Raw genomic sequence first — 6,000 nt, forward strand, 5'->3', positions numbered from 1 at the left:
ATAATTTACAAGCATTATCTTCCTTACCACAGGAATTCAAACCATTGTAAACTTATTCCACTACATTGTGCTTGCTACTATTTAGTTCATTGACCTGCAGGGACGTCGTTAGGGGGGGCCTGGGGGGGCTTTGGCCCCTGCAGTTGTAACTCTGGCCCCCGCAAACAAAATTTTGATCGATTAAAAATTATCCTAAATTAATACTACATATTATTTTCTGGTAAATTTGTAGCAGAGTTGGAAACACTGTTCCGAAGAAAATCTTCGGAAGCAAATGTAGGACAGCAAAATTCCACCCTTTCGTTGCTTACCAGTTTATAACCAAAGGCATAAAATCTGCCTGCTTTGAGGTTATTACCCTTGCCCTACCCTAAGTTTGTGAAAACCTTTTGCCTTTTGTTGCAAATGACCCTTCCGTTACAGATGGAATCAAAGACTCCGCCGAGGCCGAGCGGTCAACAGTAGGGGGTCGAGCGACATATGGAGAGAGTTCTCCAGTACTGACATTGTTCTGAGATTTAAAATTGCTCCTTGCTTCAGAGCCACAGATTAGCTTTGTGTTCTTGCTTGCGAGGAAGGTCTGCTATCGGGTTGCTACGGTCACTGTGTTTTTATTCGTGTGTGGGAAGAGTTCTAGCGTTGTTGTGCATTTCCATTTTGAATGGATAAATTTATCAAAACTGGATATTTTAAAACTATCTCAAAACATGTGGAACATGACGACAATGAAGATGATGTTGATCCAAGTTCTGACGTTCCAAAGTTAGGCAAAACAAGTGAATGTACTAATGTGAAAATAATTACTGATCTTGGGGTATAGATAATCCTAGGCAACCACTTTTGCAAAACTATCCAAATACTACGTTCGGAAAGCGAAAGCGATTATTTCAAAAATACTGGTTTGCATCTGCGCCGTGGCTAGAATATAGTGTGGAACTTGACGCATGCTTTTGTTTTCCATGCCGTAAATTTGGCACAGATTCAGGATATGCAGAATCAAGTTTCAGGAAAATAGGGATTCGCAACTGGAAGAAACCATGTGAAAAAATTAAGGAAAACGGAGGAACGTCCTATCATCTAAAATGCATGGAACTGTGGGCGAATTACAAAGTGAGTACCAATCAGTTTTGTAAAACAATTATATGTGTGTGTGTGTGTGTGTGTTCGTAGTTTAACTTAAATAATGAAATATGTATATATATGTCTGTATATCGAGTGTTCAAATTGAAAAAATGCTGAGGAGAAAAGTCATATCAGCTTCCCTTTTCAAATTTTGAGATTTGTACCTAAAACATACGGACTGATGGTTCAAAGTAAATAACACAAATTTTCCAATTAATGTACAAGAGTTCAGTAATCACTGATCTCGTCTCAGTGGACTTTTAATTCATATCAGAATTATTTTTCTTAGAGGAAGGCAAATTAATCAGGAAATATTTTCTCATCAAATACATATTGTAATTTGCAAACCAACAACAGTATTAATTTTAATGTAAAATTCAGTACAGAAACTGACAATTTATATGCTGATATTAATGTAATATTTACTTGAAGTTGAAAGAAATGATTACGTCAAATTCTTAGCAATAGCAAAATATGATCGAGGATATTTAAGAGGAAAATTCTTTACCTGGTCAGGAATTAAATTAAAAATTTCAATTTGAACACTGGATGTACTTTGATTTTAGTTTCCTGATTTTACGTTACTTTACTGACACTTCTGGCTAATGTCAAAGATATGCAACGGTGATACAAGAAATTAATGCATGGACTAACTAACTAACTCTCTAGCCTTCTTAAACCCGAAGGTTCATGGCTGCAGCAACACAGGCCTTCCATCTGTCCCTATCTTGAGCAAGATCTATATACTCTTTTCCATCCCTACCGATTTCCTTTAGGTCCATCTCAACGTTGTCCCTCCATCTTCGTCTTGGCCTTCCTACAGGTCTCTTACCATCTGGTTTCCCAACAAGAATCCTGTAAACTCCTCTTTCCTCTCCCATTCGTGCCACATGGCCTGCCCACCTAAGTCTTCTTGATTTAATTATTCTAATAATATCTGGACATGAATACAAATTATGTAGTTCTAAATTATGTAACCTTCTCCACTCACCTGTCTCCTCATACCTTTTAGGTCCAAATATTTTCCTAAGAATCTTATTTTCAAATACTCTCAATTTATGTTCCTCTTTTAATGTAAGGGACCAAGTTTCACACCCGTATAATACTACAGGCAAAATTACTGTTTTGTATATTTTAACTTTTAGTTTCTTAGATATTAAACGAGAAGACAAAAGTTTATGAAGAGAGAAGTAACATGCATTTCCTGAATTAAGCCTACTTTTTATTTCCTCTTTAATATAATTTTCATTTGTTAATATTACTCCTAAGTATTTGAATTTGGAAACTGGTTCAAACGAGTTGTTATCAATAATTAGATTTTGATTATTACCTAACACTTGGTTTCGGCCTGTAAGCATATATTTAGTTTTCTCTTTGTTAACTTCCAAACCTATCTCTTTAGCAGTTTTGAAAAATATTTTAGCATTATTCTTAATCGTATTTATATCATCCCCCAGTAAATCTACATCATCTGCATATGCTAACAACTGAGTCACACCATTTAATTTTAGTCCTTCTTTAGTTTCTTTTACCTTCCGAACAGCATATTCTAAGGCAAAATTAAAGAGCAATGGAGATAATGCATCTCCTTGTTTTAACCCATCATGAATTATAAATTTGTCAGACATATTATTACCCACACGAATTTTACTTTCTGTTTCACTGGTGCATATTTTTATCATACTAACAAGCTTCTTAGGTATTCCAAACTCTACTAATATATTATATAATTTATCTCTTTTGACCGAATCATATGCTTTTTTGAAATCAATGAATAGCTGATGGACATTTTGATTATATTCCCACTTTTTTTCAAGTGTCTGTCTGATGTGAAAAATTTGATCTGTAGTTGATCTGTTACGTTTAAATCCACATTGATAATCACCTATAATTTCATTAGCATATGGGGTTAGTCTTGTTAAAAGAATGTTAGACAATATTTTGTATGTTGTTGAGAGTAGAGAAATTCCACGGTAATTATTGCAGTTCATTTTATCACCTTTTTTAAACACAGGAACAATTATGGATTCTTTCCACTGTTGAGGGATTTCTTCTTTATTCCATATTAAACAAATTAATTTATGAATTTGACATATTAATGAATTTCCACCATATTTAATTAACTCAGCTGGTATTAAATCAATGCCAGGTGCTTTGTTATTTTTAAGCCTTTTAATAGCATCTTTAACTTCAGTCAAGTTAGGTTCTGGAACTAAACGTTCTGCTGTGTGTACTTCATTCACTTCTGATTTATCTCCTACATGGACATTTAAAAGGTCATTAAAGTAGTTCTTCCATCTATTTAGAATATCGCTTGGGTCAGCTAGAAAATCACCGTCTTTATCTTTTATCAAGTTTACTTTAGGTTGCCACCCCTTTCTAAATTCATTTACACCTTTATATAAATCTCTGATATTTTTATTTTTGCTGTTTGTTTCAATTTCGTTAATTTTGCTTTTCAAGTAATCTCTTTTTTTACTTCTAAACGTGCGGTTAACTTCTCGCTTAATGCATGGACAGTAACAAAAAAGGCGCCTGCCTCTCCAGGCGAGGACATTGCGTAGCGGTAATGTCGTCACCATATAATTAAGAGGTCCTGGCCTGGGTTCGATATCTAGTGGACGCACATAGTGGTTTGAATCCAACTTTAAACTGTACGTCCAGTCCCGATTGGCCTATCTGTGCATGAAGAGGACTTAATACAAAAACTCACGGACTCGAACTTAGATCAATTTGGGACAAAATCGTAATTCGGTAGCTAACGTGCTCAGCCACTGAGGCGGCTAGAATTCAATAGGTTTTCATTTTGGCTATTTTACCTTTTTTCCTACCTCGTAGGTTAATTTTTACAAGTCGATGTGGATGGATGAATGATGGACGGATGGAAAGCTGATGGGAGCATAGACAAACATGGAGGTTTGAACATGGGATCTCTGATTCCGTAGCCCTTTACGCTTACCACTCCGCCACGAATACTGGAATAAATGAAATAAGTAATGCCATTGTTTAGAATGGATGTCGGGGAGAGTGGAAGCCTATCTAATAACAATGTACACTAATGCATTGTTGGCATTGCCAGCAGATGTTAACGGTTTACCGATACCTCACACAACGGAGAAATAATCTTTACCTATATTTGCATTGTTTTAAAAAATATATACAGCACTGACGAACGAAGGAACAAAGCTAATCTCTATGGTCTAGAGCAGGAATTTCCAAACTTTTTCGTTTCGCCGCGCCATTAGTGTTTCAAGATTTTTCCACGGCGTCCAAATCAGAATGTAGGCATATCTAATACTTGCTTTGATTGATTGATTGATTGAATTGATGTTTTAAGTCCATTTCATGCACAATAAGGCTAATCGGAACTGGACCTACAGTTTAAAGTGGGATCCGAACCACTATGTGCCTGCACCGGGTAACGAACCCGTGACCCCTTTATTACAAGGTGGCAACTCTAACACTACGCCACCGGGGAGGCCCTATCTAACACTTGTAACGCTCTGTTAGTGTGTATAGGTTGCTTTCCTTAAGTTAAAAAATAAACATATATTTCAAATTCAGAAACATTTTTTATGTAAAATGTTCTAAATAAGAACATGTATTTGGAACAATCATATCAATGACTGAATTTTAGTGAAAATATTGGAACATCTCGCGGCGGCCCCGTACGCCTACCAGGGCGCCCCAGGGCGCCGCGTCGCACACTTTGGGAACCACTGGTCTAGAGATTACAATTTCTGTAAAACTGAGTCCGAGGTTTGAATCCTGAAGGAGATATTATTTTCTTTCACTATTACAATAACTGATCCCATTGTCGTCGTAATCAAAAATAGTTTAAAGTCCATTTTATGCTCAAATATATTAATTGGAACTGGATTTATAATTTAAATTTGACTCCGACCCATTGTGCAATGTGTCTCCATCGGGACTTGAACCTGGCACTCTTTGGTTACAAGGCAACGTGGTAAACCACACCGAGGAGGTCCGCCGTGGTAAACGTGACGTTATAATAAATATGCAATATAAAGCAAAAACATGAATTTATTCTTGAGAATGTTAAAAAACAACAACAACAAGAAACAGAACATTTGAGTCGCCAATAATATTCTGCATATTACATATCATAATTGTGATGGCGATTTGTGAGTTTTCCTTCATTAATTGCCATTCATGATCGTCAACATTGCGATTAACTAAAAGTAACAGAAAATCGGCACAACATTAAAAAAAATATAATATACGTAGAATAAAAAAAATAGGTGTGAAACTGAAAAAGAAAGGTAATAACAAGTTGATATTTACTACCTATTTTTTGTGCTTTTTGAAGTTGTCAAATTTTGTCATTTTTGGCGCCAATTTACCTGTCTATTTAGCATGCTTTGTGGCTATTATAAACCCGCTCCCTACTGATAACACGAACTCAAGACAGATAAACAAAGTGTGAAAACACCTACTTCAGTGTCTTTGTGCATGATACTTGCACAAACCATCAACGTCGTTTTGCGAGAATGCAGGGTGCAAGTTAAGAGGTGCACAATTTTCGAAATTGCCGCAAAAAAAGTGGCACTCATCTATTTTTCCTACTGCATCTCGAGGCACTGGTGTACACAAGGGGGAGCTGATGCGGCTATAACTCTCCCGAAATTTCTGTCTTTGAACAACTTTCAAAAGGAAGCTTAAAAGTGGTTAATTATGAAATATGTTATACTGTCTCTCCCCCTCCCCTCTGAAAAAAAACCTGCACACGTTAGTGTCTAGAGGAGAGTTACAAATCAATCGTATAATTTAAAGTGCTGTTTGCGCTGGAATACTACTAAATGTGCTAGAATTTAAATTTGACAATAATTTCAATGTTAAAAGCGTCATTATTATTAT

This window comes from Lepisma saccharinum, chromosome 5, assembly GCF_977018435.1.
Source record: "Lepisma saccharinum chromosome 5, izLepSacc3.1, whole genome shotgun sequence".
NCBI classification, from domain to species: domain Eukaryota; kingdom Metazoa; phylum Arthropoda; class Insecta; order Zygentoma; family Lepismatidae; genus Lepisma; species Lepisma saccharinum.